General features: G+C 38.2%; 1 pseudogene; it reads right to left on the bottom strand.

The window, feature by feature from the left end:
- Positions 1 to 26,081, bottom strand: part of LOC129495427 (60S acidic ribosomal protein P0-like) — a 54,147-nt pseudogene that overhangs the window by 5,805 nt on the left and 22,261 nt on the right.

Here is a 26,081-nt window from a genome sequence, read left to right as displayed (position 1 = left end):
TTGCCATTCCAACATTGACTCTGTCCTAATAAGTTCCACTGTTTTCTAGAAGGTGCTGAATGGTTTTTCATTCTTTTAAAATTTAGATTCAGGCTTCATTTTTGGTGGGATTTGAGGCCAAATGGGAGGAGAGATTTGTCATGCTATTTGTATTATTAAATTCTGATTACCCAGTGAAAGTGACAGGTAAGACCATTAGTCTAGAAGCTATAGCCAAAGCAACCCTGCTAATTTTCTCTGACACTGAATGTTTTGGTGTGTTTTTTCCTATGCTCAGTATTTATGATGATCAGAAAAACAAGTCATGTCATATATAAAGATATTTGCAAACATGCTTACATTTTCTGTGTGATATGGTGTCTTTTTGAAGTTCTGGGCTCAGCTATGAAAATCTGTTCCACTCTTGTAGACTCGTGTAACTAAAATTTAGACTCTTTTTAAACTATGAGAGAGAGAGCTATCAAAGACAGCTTAAATCCTCTCATTTGTAATTTTGTACTTAAAATTTAAAGTCACATGTTTGAAGTCTCTTACATGATTATAGTCTGCATGTATAATTTCTCTTCAGTGCTAGACACTTTTGAATTCTCTAAAATAATCTGTAACTTCCCAAGCATATTCATGTGAACAAGATCTTGAGTTCTAAATGTATATAGATTTTTATTTATTTATTTTAATTTAAAATTAGCCAACATATAGTACATCATTCGTTTCAGATGCAGTGTTCAATAATTTCATCCTTTCTGATGGCGATGCCTAGTTGGTTTCTATCAGGATTTTGAGCTTTCTGGCAACAAGTAAACTTGAGATAATAGCTTTCTTACAGAAATAGAATTCTCTGGCTATGTCATGAATGCAGTCCTTGAGAGAGAAGGGGGGCACAAATGATTACATGTATGTTTGATGGGACAAGACCTTGACAATTCTGTTAGTGGGTCTCCTCTACAATACACAGGAAAAGCCTTACAACTAGCTTTCCTAAGTTGAGGCTTTCACTGTTTGCCCTATATTAGTTTTGTATTGTTGGTATGACAAATTTCCAGCAATTTAGTGGCTTAAAATGATACAGATGTACTATAGCTCTGGAGGTCAGAAGAAGCTCAAAATGTGTCTCACTGGGCAAAAACCCAATTCTTTGCCATTTCTGGGTTCTAGGGACTGCCTGCATCCCTTGACCAACAGAGTCATTTCAATCTATTATTCTTCTGTTAATGCAGATAAACAGTTATCTGGCTCAGACCCTCTTGCCTCCCTCTTAAAAAGGACCCTTCTGATTACATTAGGTCCTGCTGGATAATTCAGGGTAATTTCCTTAACATAATCACATACTCAAAGTTCCCTTTGCAGTGTATGGTATCATATGCACAGGTTCCAGGGATTTGGACATGGACTTTTTGGTGCGCAGTTATTCAACTTAGCATATACTCATTCATGTTGAGCTTTCCAACCAAAATGGCTCCAGCTAGACCTCTTCAATGGCTTCCTATTTCTTCTCACATCAAATCCATATTTATTTATTTATTATTTTTAAAAAAGATTTTATTTATTTATTCATGAGAGACAGAGGCAGAGACACAGGCAGAGGGAGAAGCAGGACTCGATCCTGAATCCTGGGATCACACCCTGAGCCAAAGGCTGACACTCAACTGCTGAGCCACCAGGGTGTCCCATTTGGAGTTTTCTTTTGTTGGTTCATGACTTTTAAAAACTTCCACTTAGAAGGTAATAAAATAGATCTCAACTTGGTATCTACCGAGTAAACAATAGAGGCTTCTGTATGGATCCATTCCATAACCCACTGTAAAACCATTTTTCCTCATTTGGAGGGCTTGAACACAGATAGTGGACCTTTCTCAAACTTAAAACAATAGACCATGTGGCCTTTTTGTGTTTACTTGCTGGTAATTGTTGATACATTTGATTGAATTTTACTTAAGGTGTAATTTCATTATAACACTCCACCCAGAAGGAAATTATGGATAAAGGGAAAATAGTCCCCCTTACTTTTAATTGTGGAGTTTATCAAAGACGCTTTTGTTATTTACCAAAAGAAACTGATGATTGTTGAATGGCCAATTTGGCTTAGGTCGGTTTGCAATAATGAACTTAGGAAAAAGATATTATTATTATTATTATTTTATTTTATTATTATTTTTTTTAATTTATGATAGTCACAGAGAGAGAGAGAGAGAGAGAGAGAGAGAGAGGCAGAGACACAGGCAGAGGGAGAAGCAGGCTCCATGCACCGGGAGCCCGACGTGGGATTCGATCCCGGATCTCCAGGATCGCGCCCTGGGCCAAAGGCAGGCGCCAAACCACTGCGCCACCCAGGGATCCCTATTATTATTATTTTAAAGATTTTATTTATTTATTCATGAGAGACACAGAGAGAGAGTCAGAGACAGAAACAGAGACACAGGCAGAGAGAGAAGCAGGCTCCATGCAGGGAGTCCAATGTGGGACTTGATCTTAGGACTCCAGGACCATGCCCTGGGCCGAAGGCAGGCACTAAACCACTGAGTCATCCAGGGGTCCCAGATATTATTATTATTGCCTTAATTTTATAGATGAGTATACTAAGGGATGTAAAATCAGGTGACTGAACACTGATAGGTTAGGATTTATATCTAGGCAGTATGAGTTGAAGGTATTTGCATTTCTCTTTATGCAAAACAATTGGTGTATGTTTATATTCACTTGGGGCAATTGGCAGACATGACATATGAAGACTAGAGACTTCTGTGTAGAGTAGTGAAAGGAAAAACATTCTAAAAATTTATTTATTTGAGAGCAAGTGTGAGCAGGGGAGGGGCAGAGGGAGAGGAAGAGGATCTTAAGCAGACTGTCTGGTGAGCACAGAACCCCACATGGGGCTTGATCTCAGGACCAAAATCAAGTCGGATGCTTAACTGACTGAGCCATCCAGGTGTCTGAAGAAAATGTTTAAAGACTTGAAAGTATGGCTTCTTTTCTCCATTAGTAACATTCAAAAGCAGGGTACATCTTTTGCATGTTAAATAGGTCTATTTAGTTTCTTGCCTCCATTGCTGTGGAAGAGAAGTAGGAAGGAACTTACTGATTGGCTTCAAGGTAAACTTACTAGTAGCACTTTACCTGGAAGGAATTTATTGCCCACGTCTCCCAAGATGGTGTAAAGGACTGTTGGCCTGTGTAGACAGTGCAGTTATATACATAGTAATTGATTCTAAATATACAAATCGTATATATAGAGGACTGTATATGGTGTGTGTGTGTATATTTATGTTCCATAAAGGTGTTTTGGTTCATTTCACATAATTCATTTTTCTCTATCTTGAAGTCTTAACTTATAGGACTGTTCCATATATTTTTTAGCCAGAAATACTAAACCTTCAAAGAATATCAATATTGACTATAACGGAATTGACTATAATGGAATATAACTCTATATAGTTATATAGTTATATAACTATAATGCGTTGCTTTTACATTATTGTGGATATTAAGTGATAATTAATTTTAACCAAAGTCACTTACATTGGGGTATCCTTTTCAGTAAAATTTATGAAACACCTACGATGGCAAAATAAAGAATCTGACTCTTAGGGGTGACTACTGATGTCTGATTTATGCACTGTGAGCAAAATGTGATACAGGGAATGGTATCACTATAGATTATGGAAAATTAGAATAGTAAGAAAACTACATTTTAGAAAAATAACAACAATGCAAAGTGTCTTTTAAATTTTTCTTTCTAGCTGGTAAACTCAATTTCAGTCAGGGAATACCTTTAATCATCATCAAGTGAATAATAAATCCCTGCTGCTACTCATCCTGGAGCACAATTCATTGGGTTTGCCCCCATGACAAGCAACCCCATCACAAACCAATGCTTATATAATTTATACTGTTTGCCTTTATGACTTTTAATTTATAGTTCATGTTTGAAACTGCAGGTTATTTTCTCTTTTCAAAGAATTTTAATATGTATGAGATGTTTTTTCAGACCATTAGGCAACTTAGTATCTTATGCCTCAGTTTCAACTGTTTTTAAGAATTAAGGTCTGTATTTTTGCTGGGCTCTCCAGGTTCTTCCCAAACACATTTTTTTTTCCCCAAACACATTTAATGAACAGTATCATATAGCTTATTTTTTTTAATGTCCAGGTGATTCCAAACATAAGTCCAAACTTGGTTAATAGTCTGATTAGGTATTTTTTTACTTGACATGGTAGCAGACAACCGGAGGAAATTTAATTATTTATATAAAGTGGAAAATGAGAAACAGAGACTGGTATAAAAAGACAAAGCATCAGTAATAATAATAGTAATGGCAATAATCCCCAAGTTTGCTGGTCTTTTCACTTTCTTATTAATGGTGCCTTTTAATGAATAGAAACTGCAAAGTTAACGAAGTCTAGTTTATTCATCTTTACCTTTATACTTAGTGAATTTTGTGTTCCTTTGAAAAAAATCTTTGAGCTAGATCAAGAACACATTTTCCTGTGTAGTCTTTTTTTTTTTTTTTTTTTTTAGATTGACTGATTTTAGGGAGTAGGGTTGGTAGGGGCACAGGGAGAGGGAGTGCGAGAATACCAAGTAGACTCCTCGCTGAGCATAGCTCCTGACCTGGGGCTTGGTCTCAGGACCAGGACTCCGAGATCATGACCTGAGCTGAAAGGAAGAGTCGGGGACTTAAGTAACTGAACCACCCAAGCGCCCCTTCCCTTGTAATCTTATGGGAGGCTTAGTGCAGTGCCTTTCACGTTTAGGTCTGTGATTCACTTGGAACGGAGAAGTTTATATGTATGTGGTATGAGGAAGAGATAACATTCCCCCCCCCCCAGTTGATCTAGCACCATTTATTGGTAAGATCACTCTCTCTACAGTATTATGGTTGACACCTTTATTGTAAATTGGCTTACTCTAAGTGTCTAGGAATATTTCTAGACTTAATTTTTCCATTGGTCCATTTGTCTGTTCTTGTACCTGTAATTTAATTGATTTCTGTAGCTTTGTCTCATGTATTGATAACTGGTAGTGGAGAAACCTTCTACTTTGTTTCTTTTCTTGAAGATATTGGCTATTTTGTAATCAGGTTGTTAATTTCTCCCTACCTTATCCTTAATTGCTAGCATTTTGATTGGTGCTACCTTAAATTCGGAGAGAATTGATGCTTTTAATAAGACCACGTCTTCTAAATCATGCACATGGTACTTCTGCATGGAGGTCTTGCTCATCTTTTGTTAGATTTATGTTTAGGTGTTTGATATTTTTTGATGCTAGTATAAATTACATTTTTCTACAGTTTATTTCTCATATAGAAATACAGTTGATTTTAAAATATTGATCTTGTATCTTGTGACCTTACTAAATTCTTTTGTCATTCATACTTACCTTTAGATCCATGTATTTTTAGATATTCATGTATTTTTAGATATTCTGTGTAGATTCATTTATAATTATTCTGTTCATGACACTATCTTTTTTAAATCATTTAAAAAAATTTATTTTGACAGAGAGAGAGAGAGAGAGAGAGAGAGAGAGAGCAAGAGCATAAACACAAGCAGGGGGAGCAGCAGAGGGAGAAGGAGAAGGAAGCAGGCTCTCCGTTGAGCAGGGAGCCTGATGCAGGGCTCCATCCTAGGACCCTGGGATCATGACCTGAGCTGAAGGCAGAAGCTTTAACTGATCAAGCCACCCAGGTGCCTCTCTTCATGACATTGTTATATATTTTTTAATCTAAGGAAACACGTCTTTCATCACTTCTGGAAAATTTCCTGCCTTTGTTTTAGTTGAATATAGCTCCTTCATTTTTCTAGTTTTTAAATTTCTTTCTCTCAATCAGAGATATTATTGCAAAACTTCACATCATCAAAGATACCAAAGAATCTGCAAAGCAACCTGAAAGAGAACGATTATTCATAAAGGAACAGTAGGTAGATTGACAACAGATTTCATGTTACCAGAAAAAGAAACTGAAGGACAGCTATCTGAAAGGATAGCTAAGAGAAGCTATCAACCTAGAATTCTTTTTTTTCTTTAAGATTGTTTATTTATTTATTCATTCATGAGAGACACAGAGAGAGGCAGAGACACAGGCAGAGGGAGAAGCAGGCTCCCTGTGGGGAGCCCGACGTAGGACTCAATCCTGGGATCCCAGGGTCACGTTCTGAGCTGAAGGCAGATGCTCAACCACTGAGCCACCCAGGTGTCCCCTAGAATTATCAGACTAAAATTTCTTTCAAGAAAGTGTGAAGTAAAGACATTTTCAGTGGCAGACTCAATTTGATTCTCCAGTAACATTATTAAGAAATACTTATTATGTATATGTCACTAGGACGAGAGAATAAAACAGTATTAGGGGGATGGGGAGAAGATGTAACTACATGATAGATTTAAACAAGTGTTTGGAGATTACCATGAGCAATAATAGTCTTCCCGTACATTTGAAAACTTTATTTATTTATTTATTTATTTATTTATTTATAAAGATTTTTTATTTTTTTTATTTATTTATGATAGTCACAGAGAGAGAGAGAGGCAGAGACACAGGCAGAGGGAGAAGCAGGCTCCATGCACTGGGAGCCTGATGTGGGATTCGATCCCGGGTCTCCAGGATCGCGCCCTGGGCCAAAGGCAGGCGCCAAACCGCTGCGCCACCCAGGGATCCTATTTTTAAAGATTTTAATTATTTATTCATGACAGACACACAAACAGAGAGAGAGAGAGAGAGGCAGAGACACAGGCAGAGGGAGAAGCAGGCTCCATGCAGGGAGCCCGATGTGGGACTTGATCCCCAGTCTCCAGGATCACACCCTGGGCTGAAGGCGGCGCTAAACTGCTGAGCCACCCAGGGCTGCCCGAAAACTTACTTTAAAGGAACAATTTTCTTTCTTTTTTTTTTTTTTTTAGGAACAATTTTCTAAAAAAAAAAAGTTTTCAAATTGGATGCTGGAACAGGCCAAGATTCATTAATAACACTGAGTAAAATGAAATCATTCCATATAAAAAAGTCAAAATAAAGGCCCAGATGGTTTAAGTATGAATTCTAACAACTCTCCAGAAACAGATTACCTGTATACAAATTATTGCAATAAATAAAAAGGACTTTTCTTCTCATGCTTATTTTATGATATTTGTATAACTTTGGTTATAAAACAAGATATATTAGGACAATACAAGGAAAGAAAATTATGAACATAGATATAAAATTACTAAAAATACCATTAAACAAAATTTGCAAGTGCTTATCATGATGAAATGTATCCCATCTAAGTTGATTTTACTCCAAGAATAAAAGACATTAACATTAGATAAAATGTAATTTTGGGATGTCGGGGTGGCTCAGTGATTGAGCATCTGCCTTCAGCTCAGGGTGTGATCCTGGAATCCCAGGATCGAGTCCCATGTCGGGCTCCGTGCATGGAGCCTGCTTTTCCCTCTGCCTGTGTCTCTGCCTCTCTCTCTGTCTCTGTCTCTCATGAATAAATAAATACAATCTTAAAAAAAAAGTAATTTTAAACCAGAAACTCTCCCTAAGCTAAAAAAAAAAAAAAAATCTATCAAACCCGCAGCAAGTATCATGCTTAGTGGTGATACATCTGAGAAGAAAACAGACTACACTCTGCTTGGCAAACGTGTTGCTTGTCTGGGGTCTATTTAGATGATTGAAGAATATCCTCTTTTGTATATCAACTATATATTTGAAAACTTCTAAGTGATAAACTGCGGTTCATGTCAGAAGAGCTGTGATCTACAGATAATTTATTTTTAGGTGTCAAACAGTTCGTTCAAGCACTTTCAGATTTCAGTGCTGGGAATTTGGTTTTGACATTTAGACAAAGACAGACTGCTTATATTTTAGAGGATTCCAACTTAAATTCATCTTCTAATCTGATTATATACACATTTCATACAAGAATTTATCCATATAATACATTGGGAAAATCCATAACAGAGGTATTGCTTTAACTTATGTAATAAGATAATGATTGTTGTATAATGTTATACTGAATCTTTTGCTATTGCATGCCACAAGAAAGAGCTATAGCAGGCGTAAGGATTGAAAAGGGGGAACAGGTGGTTGGCATTCCTAGATCGTATGATTGTCAATCCAAGAGAATTAGAACCAATAAGGAAATTCAATAACTTTTACTAGATACAATGCAATTTTAAAACAGCTAATGGCATTTTATTCAGAGACAAAAAGCAATTAGAAAATGTAATTAGAATAGAGATCCCACAGACAATGGCAAGAAAAATGATAAGTAATCTTGGAGTACCTTTAACAAAAGGTACTTAAGATATTATTTCTAAAATGATACATTTTATAAAATCTAAAATTATAAAACTTTATTAAAATATGAAAGAAAATCTAAATAACTGAGAAGCAGTCTCTATTGATGGATGAGGTTACCGAGTACCATATGACAGCTGCCTCTAAGTTAATTTATAAACAATGGAATTTGAATGACATCAATAGTATTTTTATTTATTTATTTATTTGATTTTTTTAAAAAAAATTATTTATTCATGAGAGGCAGAGACACAGGCAGAGGGAGAAGCAGGCTCCATGCAGGGAGCCCGATGTGGGACTTGATCTGGGACCCAAGGATCACGCCCTGGGCCAAAGGCAGGTGCTAAACCACCGAGCCACCCAGGGATCCCCCCAAATAAGTTCTTGATGGAGATAGAGCTTTGGAACAAAACAAAAGCCCAGAAATACATGAATATAAAGTTGGTGCATTTAGTTACTTAATACTTATTAAGCACTCTCCTTTGTGCTAGTGGGGGCTTCTTCAGGTTGTCTTCCAGGTTCCTTTGACATGATCCTGCTGGTCATTGATAATGTCCTTACTACTGACAACATTTTCCAGACTCACCCGGTACGTTTCCTGCTCCTAACCTGGAATCAGCCATTTCTCCAAGAAGTCCTGATTTCTCTTATGGGAAGTAGAATTGCAAGACCATATCCAAATGTGAGGGGTGCTCATTGCTGTTGGGTTGGTACATGTTCCTAGGCCTTTTCAGTTAACACAGCTAAAAAATTAAATGTGTATTTCATATACACATATATGTATACAAACACATATGAGACATATGTATGCATGTATTCAATATATTACTATATTATATATTATAGAATATTATATGTATTTAAAGTGTGAATTCACAGATACTTAAAAAAATTATTTATTTAATTTAAGACAGAGAGAGAGTGCATGAGTGTGTGGGGGCGGGGGTAGGGGCAGAGGGAGAGGGAGACAGAATCCTGAGCAGACTCCGTGCTGAGTACAGAGTCCCACTTGGGGCTCAGTATCATGACCATAAGATCACATCTGAGCCAAAACCAAGAGTTGGTCACTTGACTGTACCATCCAGGCACTCCTATAATGATACTTTATTTTTAAAAAAATTGTAAAAAAAAGATTTATTTATTTGAGAGAGAGAGTATGTATGAGCTGAGGGGAGGGGTAGACAGAGGAAGAGAGAGTCCTAAGCAGACTCCACACTGAACATAGAGCCTGACCTGGGGCTTGATCTCACGACCCTGAGATCACAACCTGACCCAAAAACCAGGAGTTAGAGGCTTAATTAACTGCGTCACCCAAGTGCCTATAATGATACTTTCAACTGAAATTCAGGAATGCAAGATTTTTGCTTATGTTTTTATATATTAAAACTATATCTCCTTTGAGATTGGGAATCATGGTTGTCAAGGACACAAGGGATGGGGAAATCACAATATCCTATCATCACGTTTGCTTTATCCTCCATACAGAATCACCTAGATTTATCTACATGCAGAATCATCTTAAAATGATAATTCTAATACAACCATGGCCGGCAGGATTACAGAAAACACTGTTTTCTTGTAAATATTGTCTTTGCTTTCTGGGTTTTGTTATGTAGTTGTATTGTCTGCCTTCATATGGAGGTTTGGGGGGATTCAGATCCGTGTTGCTGCTTATATAGCAGTACATGCTAGCTCAGAATTGCCTTTTGAAAATTCTGAAATTTGCTTGGATAATTAAACATATGTAAAGAGTAATCCATTTGGCTGATTATTGTTCAGTCTAGGATGTACTTTATGATTTATTTCTAAAGGCCGTGATAGTACCATGAGTCCGTGTGGTGGGCCTTTCCAGACTAATCCTACTGAGGATCCCAGAAGAAGGTCAAACAAACTATAATAGCAATTGGGGAGGGTCTTTGGAATTGTAATGAGTAGAGGGACCAACATGTGGCCTGGAAAGTTTTAATGTAGTCAATACTTTTGAGCTACCCTTCAGAACTATCCAAATAATGATACACTGTAAGTCAAAGCAGGGTGACTGCCATCTAAGTGCAGCATTGAAAAAATGACCTGTTGCTTCCTCTCAACCAGATTGCTATTTCTATGCAGAAATCCTGGAGCGGCGCTTGCAGTAGTAGACATACATGTATTATGTTTTGGTTGCCTGTCACTCATTTCCCCTACTTTAGCGTAAGCACACTCATTTCTTTTTTTCTTATTGTTTAATTCATTTAAAAATAAAGTAAAAATTTTAGAGCAGTTTTAGATTCACAGTAGAATTGAAGGGAAGGTATAGCAATTTCTCATATACCACACACACAGCCTGCACACATGCAGAGCCGCCCTCATCAGCATCCCCACCAGTGTGGTATAGCTGTTACAGTTGGGGAGCCTACACTGACACACTCTGGTCACCCAAAGTACATAGTTTACATTATGGTTTACTCTTGATGTTGTACATCCTGTGGGTTTGGACATGCATCCATCATACGGTATCCTATAGACAGAGGATTTTCACTGCCCTAAAGATTTGTGCTCCCATCTATTTATTCTTCCCTCAACCCCTGGCAACCACAAGTCTTTTTATTGTTTCCATAGTTTTGCCTTTTCCAGAATGTCATAAAGTTGGAATCTTACAGTATGTAGTTAATTTCCTTTTGAAGAATTATCTCTCCCTCTAGAAATTTTCTACCTTTAGGGGATTATCTCCAACTAAGGGTAGGCATGTGACTCCAGCTAAATTAATCAGACTCTTACGGAATTTCCGTTACTGATGGGAGTGATACAGAAAGGTTCAAGATGGTAGGGGATTATTCATTCCAGTGATGGTATTGTGATGAGAATGCTGATTAATTCCCCGTGCCTTGGAGCTGCCCTGATTCTTGATATTTTTTGCAGCTAGTTTGTCCATTGTTACTGTCAATTTTGTGAGTTCTTTAATAACCACTTAATATATTTATCTTCTGTTTAGAGCTGGTTTCTCTTATAGCAAACAACTGTATCTGATTCATTGGTGATCCCTCGAGTACATTAGAAATGTTCAATCTATTCAAATTATATTTCTTCCTTAAAATTTCTTGCAGAGCTGGTTTGGAGGTCACATATTCTTTCAGTTCCTGCCTGTCTTGGAAGCTCTTTATCTCTCCTTCCATTTTGAATGAGAGCCTTGCTGGATAAAGTATTCTTGGTTGCATGTTCTTCTCATTTAGGACCCTGAATATATCCTGCCAGCCCTTTCTGGCCTGCCAGGTCTCTGTGGAGAGGTCTACTGTTACCCTAATATTCCTCCCCATGAAAGTCAGGGACTTCTTGTCTCTTGCTGCTTTAAGGATCTTCTCTTTATCTTTGGAATTTGCAAGCTTCACTATTAGATGTCGAGGTGTTGAACGGTTTTTATTGATTTTAGGGGGGGATCTCTCTATTTCCTGGATCTGAATGCCTGTTTCCCTTCCCAGATTGGGAAAGTTTTCAGCTAGGATTTGTTCAAATACATATTCTGGCCCTCTGTCCCTTTCGGCGCCCTCGGGAACCCCAATTAAACGTAGGTTTTTCTTCCTCAGACTGTCATTTATTTGCCTTAATCTGTCTTCATGGTCCCTTAATTGATTGTCTCTTTTTTCCTCAGTTTCCCTCTTTGCCATTAACTTGTCTTCTATGTCACTCACTCGTTCTTCCACCTCGTTAACCCTCGTCGTTAGGACTTCTAGTTTGGATTGCATCTCATTCAATTGATTTTTAATTTCTGCCTGATTGGATCTAAATTCTGCAGTCATGAAGTCTCGTGAGGCCTTAATGCTTTTTTCTAGAGCCACCAGTAGCTGTAGAATAGTGCTTCTGAATTGGCTTTCTGACATTGAAGTGTAATCCAGATTTTGTAACTCTGTGGGAGAGAGGGCTGTTTCTGATTCTTTCTTTTGAGGTGCGGTTTTCCTTCTAGTCATTTTGCTCAGTGCAGAGTGGCCAAAAACAAGTTGTATTGGAACACGGGGGAGTATCACTGGTCCGTCCAGCTGGTCTTCTGGGGGAGGGGCCTGCTGCGTTGATTTTCAGGTGTTAGCACTTGGGGGAGCTGTTCTGCCCCTGCCTGCTGCAGGAGAATATGTGACCTCCAAACCAGCTCTGCAAGAAATTTTAAGGGGGACTCTTAAAACTCCCCTTTAAGAAGAAGTTCAGTGGAACAATCCACAAAAACAAGGACTAAATAGATATCATGATGACACTAAACTCATATCTGTCAATAGTAACTCTGAACATGAATGGGCTTAATGACCCCATCAAAAGGCGCAGGGTTTCAGACTGGATAAAAAAGCAGGACCCATCTATTTGCTGTCTACAAGAGACTCATTTTAGACAGAAGGACACCTACAACCTGAAAATAAAAGGTTGGAGAACCATTTACCATTCAAATGGTTCTCAAAATATACCCTAAAAACTATAGAACACTTCTGAAAGAAATTGAGGAAGACACAAAGAGATGGAAAAATATTCCATGCTCATGGATTGGCAGAATTAATATTGTGAAAATGTCAATGTTACCCAGGGCAATTTACACGTATAATGCAATCCCTATCAAAATACCATGGACTTTCTTCAGAGACTTAGAACAAATTATTTTAAGATTTGTGTGGAATCAGAAAAGACCCCAAACAGCCAGGGGAATTTTAAAAAAGAAAACCATATCTGGGGGCATCACAATGCCAGATTTCAGGTTGTACTACAAAGCTGTGTTCATCAAGACAGTGTGGTACTGGCACAAAAACAGACACATAGATCAGTGGAACAGAACAGAGAACCCAGAAGTGGACCCTGAACTTTATGGTTAACTAATATACGATAAAGGAGGAAAGACGATCCACTGGAAGAAAGACAGTCTCTTCAATAAATGGTGCTGGGAAAATTGGACATCCACATGCAGAAGAATGAAACTGGACCACTCTCTTGCACCATACACAAAGATAAACTCAAAATAGATGAAAGATCTAAATGTGAGACAAGATTCCATCAAAATCCCAGAGAAGAACTCAGGCAACACCCTTTTTGAACTTGGCCACAGTAACCGGAGAAGGACAAACAGTGTATGTTCTCATTCATTTGGGGAATATGAATAATAGTGAAAGGGAATATAAGGGAAGGGAGAAGAAATGTGTGAGAAATATCAGAAAGGGAGACAGAACATAAAGACTTCTAACTCTGGGAAATGAACTAGGGGTGGTGGAGGGGGAGGAGGGTGGGGGGTGGGGGTGAATGGGTGACGGGCACTGAGGGGTACACTTGACGGGATGAGCACTGGGTGTTATTCTGTATGTTGGTAAATCGAACACCAATAAAAATTAATTTATAAAAAAAAATTGTATTTCTTCTTCCAACAGTTCTTCTATCCTTATTTCCCTGCTCTATTGAAAAATATACTTTAAAATTTGCTTATTAGTTATGTTTATTGTCTATCTCCTCCTTTAGAATATATGCTTTATGAGGGCAAGCATTCTTTAGGTAAATCTGTTTCTTTGCATTGTGTATCCTAAGTACCTAGGGAGATTCTTGGAACATAATAGGTACTCCAGAAATATTAGTGAGTTTAATAAAGCTTCTAAGCCACTGTGTTTTAAGTCTCTTGATTGCCTCTGTATGGAGCAATGCTTTGTCTCAGTTCACTGTAAAATGTCGGCATGTTTTTGCTGCAGGTGGTTTTGGCATGTTATCCCTGTGTAGGTTGGGAGAAAATGTAATTACAGTGGAGGAGAATAACAGTGGCTCTCCACCTCCAAGGAAATGAAAAAATAAAAAACAAAACTGAGGGCTCAAATGGATTTAGTTGATATCTTGATATCTAACATAAACCCGTTTTACTTAAAGGAAATTTTGGAAATACTAGTGTCATAATAAGGTAAAGGTATACTTGACTAAAGGACTCAAAAATAAATCATTCATTTTTAAAAAATATTTTATTTATTTATTCATGAAAAACACACACACACACACACACACAGAGGCAGAGACACAGGTAGAGGAAGAAGCAGGCTCCATGGGGGGAGCCCAATGCAGGACTCGATCCTAGGACCCTGGGATCACCACGTGAGCTAAAGGCAGATGCTCAACCACTGAACCACCCAGGTGCCCCGATAAAACATTCATTTTTACAAAAAATACAAAAAAAAATTGCACTTACTCCAACGAAATGACATAGCACCTAGCTGAGACTGAAAGTCATAATCAGGGCGAGGGCCTTGGATTGACAAGGTCAGCCAGGAGAGGATAGCTAGTAGGTGATTTGAGGCATCGTTATAGAGAGTAAGCTCAGAATGAGGTTATTATCTGAATGTTACAATTGCTAGCAGAGGGTAAATTGAACAACTTATCTTGCACAAGAAAAAAGACTTAATATTTATTAGACAAGTCTTGTTTCACATAAGCTTTGCATATATTATTTTACATATGCCTTTCATATTTTTTTTCACATTATCCTCAAATAAGTCCATGTCTTAGCACTTTCATTTTATAAACAGAAAAAACTCTGAATAAGAAAAGTTAGTTAACTTATAGTCACACAACAAGAAAGTGCCGGGCCCAAAGTGTAAATCTAAATCTCAGGTCAACCTAAATCTCCTGCTCTTCCTACTACATCATCTCTGACACAAGAAATTGAATCTGAAACTATAGAAAACAAACCACTTTCTGTGGGTAAAGATGGTGGATTGAAGATGTACAACAGCTACCACTCCTTTGTCAAAACCCAAACCTTTCTGCAACAGTAATTTTTTTTAAAGTCGTAAGCATGCGAGGACAAGAGAGCAAGAGAGGAACAACAGAATTTGGGAAACTGATAAGCAGACGGAAATGTGGTGATTGACTGAGCAGACTTAAGATAACCGAATCCCAAGCTGGCAATGGAAGAAGTGGAGTAATAATAAATTGATTTACACTGTTGAATCAACAAGATCTGATACCTGAGTAAGTGAAAGGAGAATGGTCTGATTTTGAAGCAGTAGGCTCCCCAGGTCTACATGCACCTCCGCAGAGCTGTCTGATGGCTTGCTCCTTTCACATCCTGAAGACTGAGGATACGCTCTCTGGAGAAGGTGACGTAGAAAGTCACTGGAGGATTTCATGTACATTTGAGGACAGAGGCCATCCTGAAAGCAAGGGAAAGAGTTAAAGTTTGATACTCAATTGTGAAGCCACTGATTGTCTTTACCTGCACACCTCACAAGCTGGCAGCTGGCCCATATCCTGTAGGTGAGGCATTCAGGTGATTGTTCTCTGGGGATCCAAGCAGCCATGGCTCTCCCAAGAGGAGAGTCCTAGTGATACCATCGGGGATTCTTTACTGAAATAGTTTGCTTCATCAGAACTGAAGCCCATGCAAACTAGCTCCAATTTTGTGCTCAGAGCTTCTAATCAACATTTAAATTTTTTTTTTACGTTTTTTAATGGTGGTAAAAAACATACAATTTCACATCTTCATGATTTTTAAATGTGTAGCTCAGCAGCGTTAAGTATATTCACATAGAGATTGTTCAGTAGATCTCCAGAACTTTTTCACCTGGCAAAACTAAGTATATCCTTTGAACAACAACTCCCCACGTCCCCTGCCCCCACCCCTGGCAACCATCATGTTCTGTCTCTGTGGGTCTGACTACTTTAGACACTTCTTAAAAATGGAGTGAAATAATATTATCTTATTGTGACTGGCTTATTCCACTTAACATGACGTCCTCAGAATTCATTCATTTTGTAGCATGTGACAAGATTTCTTCCTTTTTTTAAATTAGAGACAGACAGAATCCCAAGCAGGCTCCACACCCAGCATGGAGCCCAGCGTGGGGCTTGATCTCACAACCTTGATGTCATGAGCCAAAATCAAGAGTAGGACACTCAACCAACTGAGCCACCCAGGTGCCCCAAGATTTACAATTTTTCTTTTTTTAAAGATTTTATTTATTTATTCTTGAGAGACAGAGAGAGAGAGAGAGAGAGAGAGAGAGAGAGAGAGAGGCAGAGACACAGGCAGAGGGAGAAGCAGGCTCCCTGTAGGGAGCCCGATGTCGGACTTGATCCCAGGACCCCGGGATCATGCCCTGAGCCGAAGGCAGACGCTCAACCACTGAGCCCCCCAGGTGTCCCAATTTACTCCTTTTAAAAGTCTGAATAATATTCCAGTTTCTAATCAGCTTTTAACATGCCACTCATAGCTGTGTGGGACAAGGTAGAGTTACCAGGCATCAGAAGAAAGCCTCTTACATGAAAAATTGAGAGACACAAATAAACGTAAAACACCAGATCATTCAGAAATAAGATCATGTTTTAAAAGCTATCAATTAAAATGTCAGAGAATAGAAGATATCACATAGGAAGCAATAATGGAATAACCATTAGAAAAAAAAAAAAGAACACTAAACACGAGAAAAATCCCCTAAACCAAAAATTCCCCCAAACCCCCAAAATTCCCTCCAAACCTCAGTGGTGGAAATATCAAGCTGAGGAAATTTTTCAAAAGTGGAGGAAAAGGAAAAGAAACATGGAAAATAAGAGAAATAAGATAAAATTAGATCAACAGGTCAGAAAACCTAAAGTCTAAAATAATAGGAATTCTAGTTGAGACAATAGAGGAAATGGAGGGGAGATAATCAACAAACTAATATACAAAAATTACCCAGAATGGAAGGGCATGAATTTTTCATGAAGGATTCATATAGTTCCTTGCAAAATGGCTCACCATCATGAAATCTCAGGACAGCAGGACAGTAAGAGCACTCTACAAATTTATAGAGTGTTTAGAAAAAGAGAGATTAGAATGATGTCAATATCACAGCAGCAGTGCCGGAAGCTAGAAGACAATGGAGAAACATCTTCAAAACTGATAGAAAATGATATCCAATTTAAAATTCTGTACCCAGCTAATTTATTAACCATGTATCTAATTAGTATTAAACTTGTGAGTGCCATGGCTCTACTTTATCATTTCATATACTGGGTGCTGTTACAGAAATGAATATAAAAGAAGATAGGTCAATTCTCTGTATTTTCTTTTTGTGTTGCTTTAAAATAAACTTTGATTTTAGTGTATTTTAGATTTATAGAAAAACTGTAAAGATAGTACAGTGTTCCCATAACCACATAACCCCATACCTAGTTTGCCCTACTAACGTCCTACATTAGTATGGTACGTTTGTCATAATTTTGGAACCATTGTTGATATGTTCTTTGTCAGATTTTCTTCATTTTTACCTTGTGTTCTTTTTCTGTCAAAAAAGATCCTGTCCAGGAACTACATTACATTTAGACATCACATGTCCTTAGGCTTCTCTTGACTATGATGGTTTCATAGACTTCCTGTATTTTTGATGACCTTGATAGTTTTGAGGGGTAGTGGTCAGGTATTTTTTAGATATCTCTGAATTGGGATTTATCTGATGTTTTTCTTATGATCAGACTGGGGTTATAAGTTCTTGGAAGGAAGACCTCAGAGTAAGGTGTCATTCTCATCACCCTGTAGGAAGGGTATGTAGTATCAGCAACCCTAATCACTGGTAATGTTGACCTTGATCACTTGGCTAACCCAGTCTCTCTTTTTCTTACTGTACTCATTCCAAGGAAGTCACTTCTGTTGCCCACATGTAGCGGGTGGGAGTTAGGCTCCACATCTGAGTGTAGAGTATCTATAAAAGTCATTTGAAATTCTTCTGCATGGTAGATTTGTCTTTTCCCTTCTCATTTATTTATTCAATAATTTGTTTATGTCAGTATTGACCCCCGGGTATTTATTTTATACTCTGGATTATAATCCAATATTTATATTTATTTTGTTGTGTATTTCTTTTTGTGGCACTTATTTCAGAGATGCAGTGTCACAAAGACCCAGAAAGTTGTCTTTCTTTGAGTCTATAGCCTTTAGTCTAGATCCCAAAGCAGATAAAATTGATGTACTGAAAAAATGCCCTTCTACTTGTATACAAGTCACAGACTTTTATTAAAACAAATGCAGTCAGCGTTCTCTGTTAGCAATGAAAACCATTCCATGGAAAGCACAGTGCCTGTGGAGCTTACGATCCATTCACTTACTGTAATGCCATTTCCCCTGAATTAGGTCCGTTGAGATAAATTTATGTTGTAGTTAACCTGAGCTGCTATAGAACTTGAGCCATTAAAATGCCTCTTACTGTACTGATTATCATTTGACTCATACCCCTGTCAAGCAATATATGTAGGGAAATGTGTTTTCTTTAATTTTGCAATGACTTTATAGCAGAGAATTACATTTAGAGCTTCTTCAGCAGGTTTATAAAAAAACAATCTTCACAAGATTTAGATACTCTGAATATTTCTTTTGGAAATATATTTGTTGTTTTCATTCTCCCAAGGAATTTCTCTATCTGTGGTCCTCATGGACTTAGGCTGTACACCTTCAATCATATAAAGTACGATAATTGTCCAAAACAAAGACTCATGACAAGTCATTAACCTTGGAGAGGTTACACAGAACACTGTAGAGTTGCAGAAGAAGAACAACTTTAATGTGAATGTTTCTTCAGTTTCATCATTCAATGTGAGGATTTCTATCAATTGCTGCTATAAGTCACTTATCAAATTTAAGAAATTTCCTTCTATTCCTTGCTCAATAAGGTATCTTAAAATTTGAGAATTCATGTTGAATTAAGCACTTCTAAAGAAAGGGTCATTTTTCTTTTCTCCTTTAATCTGTTAATGTAGTGATTTGCATCAGTAGATTTTCTGCCTGAATTTTCTATGTTGGCCATTCTTATATTCCTGGGGAAAAATGTTACATGGTTCATATAAAATATAAATTATTTGTTCCTTGAGGAGTTGGTAATGCTTTCTTATAAAAGCATCTTGGGCCAGCATCCTAACCATTGGGCAGATCTTTTACTACTTAAAAAGATTTCTTCCACATTTATTGATCTATGTAGTTTAATAAGTCTTCTTGAGTTAATTTTGTTAATATTTTCCTAGGTGATCACTTCTTATATCCAGATTTTCAAATTTATTGGTACAAAGTTGTACTATATTATCCTGAAATAAAAATAATATTCCTTATGTATATCTTATCTTTCTTGATCCTGTCTAAATGTTGTTATTTGTGTGTTTTTCTTATTTTATTTAAACTTACCAAAGTTTGTCTATTTTATTAGTCTTCTCCAATAGCCAGTTTTGAATTTACTTGATTTATTGATTTCTACTTTTTTAAAAAAATAAATAAGATAACACAACAAATAACCATTTAAATAACTTAGTCCTTTGTGGGAAAGATTTTGACTGGAATTGTATTGGTGATGGAGAAAACATCCAGGTCAGCCCTGCTGCCCCTCTCCTTGACAAAAATAAAAGTCTTGGGTTGCTTAAATTGCTCTATTTTCTTTTTTCGTAGGAGAGCAACTGTATTGGATAGTGGTATTCACAGATTTGCAGACTTTCAAAGGTCTAAGGATATGTCCCATGAGGCTGCCAGTGGTGTTTTGTCTTTAACAAACTGGCTTTGTTGGAACTGCAAAGATCCCACCCGCAGAAGATGACTGCTGCTTTAGTTACTACTGTCAACTTCTCCATAATGCATAAAATTCTAAGGTAATGAGGAGAGTTATAATGGGTAGTGGAGAAGTCCATGTGGGTAAACCAACTTATATAGCAAAATAGGTAAATGATTTTACACTACGATTTTGTATCCATTATTGAGTCTGAAACACACAGAACACTAGCTTCTTAGTGACACTTGAAAATAGCTGTATCAGTCCTTTACTGCCTCTGGGGTCCTTTTATGACCATCCCTGCTGAAAAACTTCAATGTTGAGGGAGAAAATAGAAATATTCGCATTTGGAATTAAGTTTTCCATCACTTTCTATCTTTATTCTTACTGATACACATTTGTGCAAACATGAAAGCCAGGATTGATTAGAACAATAATTTTGTGGCCCACAGAACACATGCTAAATCAGCACTCTTGTCTGGAAGCTGGACATTTATCTTTCCAAGCCAGGCTAACACCTAATTGTCTCCACATTGTGAGAAGTGTAAAGGCCATCACGACAATGGGGCAGAAAGTTGAGCCAACTCGATTTATTTAACACTTCATAACACTCTGGAGTTTTTCTTCACTGCCCAGGCTTGTAAAATTTATTATGAACCTTTAATCCCTCCCCCTGCTTTCCTGAGGGTTTTAAAGTGAATATAAAACAACAACAAACAGAGTCTATAAAAGCGTTTCCACCCCCGCCGCACATGTTGCCTTGTGTGTGCTCAGCCGGCAGGCTCGTCAGTGTCCCTAAGAACTTGTCCCGGTCGCGGACACGTTGGCCAGTTTAGGCCAGGCCTGCCTGCACTCCAGCTCTCTGCAAGAGGGGTGTTCCCAACAAGCCGGCGATTGTGGGGATGGCAGCCCTCATTCTGTCTTTGCTGCTTAAATATTTCTATTACAAGGATAACACAGTCACACAATTAAAAAAAAAAACAAAACACCCAAATACTATTACTTTTAACACAAAGACGGTTCATTCACATGGAAAAAAAATTAAAACATTGCAGAAAAGACTAAACTGAAAAGTAAAATTCACTTGTTTTCATCTCTGCTTTTGCTCCAAGATACTGGTTTGTCGTTTTTTAAGTGTGAGACATAAGTATTGTCTAAGAGTGTCACCGATTACTTCAAAAGGTTGGACTATATCTACAAAACCAAAGTAATCAGTCTTCGGCATCTAGATTCTAATGGGAGAACAAACGCAAAACAAAACAAAACAAAACAAAACAAAATAAAAACCAGGAAAATTCCTGTAATGTCGAATTACGAGGTGTCATTTCCAAAGGCAAAAAATGGTGGCTTACTTCTCTTCCTATCCCAGTAAAGAATTAACGGTGCGTATTATTACCCTAAAGGGGGGAGATCCTGGCTTATGAACGACACTGGACCATATCATTTATCATACAAATGGACAAAAGGCATAAGCCAGAACAGTCCTGGATGAGCCAGCGCACGGGACCATCCCACGTATATTGTCTCTCTGGTTTCAGCATCGATTATGTGCTGCTTCACACTGTTACCTGCTCCACAAGTGCAGTCTTGTTCTACATTTTAACTAATTTTAATTTTACATTTTAAGTAGACCAATAAGCGTCCAACCCGAATGACTAGTAAAAATTGATATGTATTGATAGGAATTGAATTATTAGTAAGAATTCAATGTGTTTTTTTTTCTTTCTTGATTGATTAACAAAGACCTTAATAACTTCTAAGATTTTTCTGCCTCTGCCTCCAGACTATCAGCCTCTTACTTGTGATTCTGTGGTTGTTGGGTTTGTCGGTTTTTGCTCAAAGCCTCTGAAATTGCATTGAGACGCAGCAGGCCTCTTTACCTGATTCTGGGAGGTCTGGATTGGCAACTAATTCTGGAGTCCAGAATATCCAGCAGCCTGTACCACTGAATTGATCAGTGGTCTCACCATATTATCAAAGTGGATGGTCCTATTCCTGAGCTTCTATTCCGTTTCTCTTGGGATAAAGTTATAGTGTTTAATGCTTGTTTGCTTTGCATTCCATCCCAAACAAATTAACAACAACAACAACAACAAACAGATTTATTTATTTATTTTAAAGATTTTATCTATTCATGAGAGACACAGAGAGAGAGAGGCAGAGAGACCCAGGGAGAGGGGGAAGTAGTCTCCATGCAGGGAGCCCAATGGGGAACTCGATCCTGGGACCCCCGGGTCACACCCTGGGCCGAAGGCAGATGCTCAACCACTGAGCCACCCAGGCATCCCCAAAAAAACAGATTTAAAATGGGGCAGGATAAGAGGGAACAATGCTGACTATTGGAGGGAAAAAAACCCTAATTAAAACCTTTTTTTTTTTTTCATGGCAGGGCTCCTTTTCACTGGAATGTCTTGATTTGGCTTATTAAGTTTGAAAATGATCCTGTACTTGCTCTCCCATCCTCTTTAGAGCTGTATAATAGTCTCAGCCTGCTAAAAAGAATGTTGGGGAGACAAGTGCTTGAGCAAATGAATGACCACACAGCACTGTAAGAACAATGATAGACAGACTTAGGAACGTTTCCGTAGAGAGGGCCGAGCTCTGTGAGGGTGGGAGTGGTGAATGAGATGTGATGTCAGGGCAGGCAGATCCTGATCTGGGTTTCGAGAGATGGGCAAATCCATTATGAAGCATAGGCATAAAGGGATCATGAAAGACTTGTGTGAGTGTAAAAATCCCATAATTGAAGTGTCGGGTGTTGGAACTACTGTTAAAATTGATTTGTGTGGCTGGTTATGTTCTTTCACAGGAGCCTTGAAACTACGAGTGATCTCTTTATATACCACATGTTTGTATGAAAACTGGTCTGAGGGGTATGTGAGTGACTTTGCTGTCTTAATAACTAACATTGTTTTAAAAAGACAAATGTAATTCAAGTAATTAAAAATATGTATGTACAGATATATAAAATATATATTTTGGGGGGTATATACCCACAATTAGATTCTCCTTTTTGAGGCATCCTTTTTTTTAAATTTTTTTTAAATTTTTAAATTTTTTCCTTTTTTTTTTTTGAACTGTTTGGATCTCCATAGAGGTGCCATATTTTGCAACACAGTACGGTTTTTGAGGCACCCCAAATTTATAAAGCTGTACCCAGAGATCATAACTTCCTTAGCGAACCGTAAAACACATATGCTTAAGTAATTAAAGGTACTTGTGGGGTTAAAGCATGCTTGAAACTCCCAAACAAGTTTGTAAGTACTTTTCCAGAGAACCCCTTGCCCAAGAAAGCTTACGTCCGTCCTCCGCACTGCAATAACCTGCACCACTGAACTTAGAATATCTGATGACGAGCTTTCCTCAACACAGAGATTTGATCTTTTGCTTGTTTGCCCTCCATGGGAGTATGTTGTTGAACTGTGGCTCGGGGATGCGGTGAGTTAGTAAAGGAAGGAAGTGAGAGTTTTAATTTTCCTAGTTAAGATTCATCACCATCCCTCGATACCGCTGTACCTAAATGTAGGCTGTCTTCCTGTGATGGTTAGATTTTGGTTGGTTCTCAATGATCTAGACCCACTAGTAGTTTGTATAGAGAATCAACAGGTGACCGCTTTGCTTGGTGCATGTCATGGCTCTGGTCTGTGGCGGGAAGTGACTCTGGTCATCTTGGAGTGGGCCTATTCCCTTTGGTCAGCTTTTCTAGCTTTACTGCCTATAATGACTTTTTCTCACAACTCTTAATGGCTCTTTCTTTTCTTCAACCCTTTTCTTAGGGGAGAAAGAAGAGATGTAGCATAGCACCACCCTGCGGGAATTGGTACTGGGGAGACCGGTGCAAGAACATGACCTACTTCTACCATTGTCAGTGATAAAGTCCTTCATCTTGACCTACCCAGTTTATGTCTCCTGCCAGCACCCCTGAAACTATGGCCGGCTAAATTGTTACTTTGCAAGTTGGGTAAACTCTTGACTCTTTATGGTTCTTGACATTTCTTGTATAAGACTCCCTGTGGCCTAATTTCTTTGCCCATCCATTAAATATGGGTGTTTCTCAAAGTTCTGCTGCTGGCTTACTACTTTTCTCCTTGCTCATCCTTTTCTTCGGTGATCTTATTTAGTCTTGTATGTGGTTCTAAATGATAGAAGATGCCTTGCACATCTGCATTTCTAGCCTCAAACTCTCATTGGAGCTCTGGACTCAAATACCCAACTCTGATGCTCAGGGCACCTCAAACTTAACATGTCTTGTACTAACTACTTGTACCTGCCTGGGCCCTCACCTCCTTTAGGATCTTTACCTCAGTTGGTGGTACAGTCATGTACCTGGGCACATAAGCTAAGTGATGGCCCTTGACTCCTATCCTCCTTTGAAACCCCCACATTTTAGTCATTAGAGCCACTGATTTTCCTTCTTAAATCATTTTCATTTCCAGCTTTATTATCACTACTCCCAGTTGAGCCCCTCCTTTGTGGTTCTCGGCCACAATAGTGTATTAGTCAGTGTTTTCCAGAGAAATAGAATTGTATGTGCAGAAAGTACATCTGTATCTATAGATCTCCAATAGAAGATAGATATTTGGATACCTAGCTAGCTAGCTAGACTTATTAGAAAGGGTTGGATTATGTCATTACAGAGGCTGGTAAGCCCAACATTTGGTGGTGCAGGAGACCTAGGAATAGCTAGTATTTTAGTTCTGAGGCCATCAAGTAGGACGAAGCAATGTTGCAGATGGAAGACCACAGGCAGTTGATTGGGGAATTCTCTCCTGCTTGAGGAAGGATTGGCCTTTTAATTTTATTATTTATTTATTTATTTATTTATTTATTTATTTATTTATTTTAATAAATTTATTTTTTATTGGTGTTCAATTTACCAACATACAGAATAACACCCAGTGCTCATCCCGTCAAGTGCCCCCCTCAGTGCCCGTCACCCATTCACCCCGCCCCGCCCTCCTCCCCTTCCACCACCCCTAGTTCGTTTCCCAGAGTTAGGAGTCTTTATGTTCTGTCTCCCTTTCTGATATTTCCCACACATTTCTTCTCCCTTCCCTTATAGGATTGGCCTTTTTATTCCATTCAGGCCTTCAACTGACTGGATGTAGGCCACACACAATATGGAAGTCATCTGCTTTACCCAAGTCCACCCATTTAAATGTTGATTTTACCCCAAAACACCATCATAGAAAAACCTAGAATACTGTTTGACCAACTATCTGGGCACCTTATGGCCCAGTCAAGTTGACCCATAAAATCAACCATCACAAATAGCCTCCCAAATGGTCTGTTTTCGCTTTTGTTCCTTTCAGATTTGTCCTCCAAAGGCATCTATCCGAAAGACAAATCAGACCACATGGTTCTTCTACTTAAAATTGTTCAGTGATTCCATATTACCTCCAGAATAAAGTCCATACTGCTAACCTCAGCTAACACACAGAGACCTAGGATCTTGCTCTGCCCATATTGCTGCAAATTGCTTCCTTGCCATTCCTCACCTGACGTATTGTGCTCTCTAGTGGCTTTTAGTGTTACAATTCCTTGGACACATAAACCCAACATTTCTGCTGTCCTTATAAGTAGAATTCTTTCCTGCTCCCCTGGCACTTGGCTGATTCCCACTACTGACTGACACATAACTCAAGGAATATTCCTGGCTTTCTTTGATTCTGTGCAGAATATGGTGTCCATATTTTTACCATAGCTTTACTACACTTATTAGAAATAATATTAGAAATATTAGAAATAACTCAGTTTAATCATGGGGCTGACAAACCAACCTCTTATAAAGCAAGAGACTGTCTAATTTATTTTGTAACCTCAGTGTCTGAATAGTGTCTGACATAGTGTTGCTTGACCATTGACTGATTCACCGACTGATTTGAAATCCATAAAAACTCCATATTGGAGTTGGATGGAGGACATAAAGGAAAACACAGATCTGCTTTAGTGAAAAACAGAAACTAAAACAAAAATTAAAGGCACCATGGAGTTTTAGATTTTTGGGGAAAGTAACTTTAAGCAACTTGTAACAAGTCAAGAGCTTATTTTTGAGCATTAAGCATACCTGTAAGGCAGTGTCTGGCTGGTTGGTGGAGCATATGAGTCTTGACCTCAGGATTGTGGGTTCGAGCTCCATGTCGGGGGCAGAGATCGCTTCAAAATAAAATCTTAAAAAAAAAATACCTGTCACACCAGAGGCTACATGTGACTTTCTTCATCATGATCACAAGGCCATTTCCTTCTCTGCTAAACAGCCAGAGAGTTGGGGTTATGGTGCAGCGATAAGCCTGAGAACCCAGGATGGAGATAAGTGATTGTTG

The sequence above is a fragment of the Nyctereutes procyonoides genome, unplaced genomic scaffold, assembly GCF_905146905.1.
Source record: "Nyctereutes procyonoides isolate TBG_1078 unplaced genomic scaffold, NYPRO_anot_genome, whole genome shotgun sequence".
In the NCBI taxonomy this organism is placed as follows: Eukaryota; Metazoa; Chordata; class Mammalia; order Carnivora; family Canidae; genus Nyctereutes; species Nyctereutes procyonoides.
The sequence above is the reverse complement of the archived record's forward strand: the minus strand, read 5'-3'. Positions and strand labels throughout refer to the sequence as shown.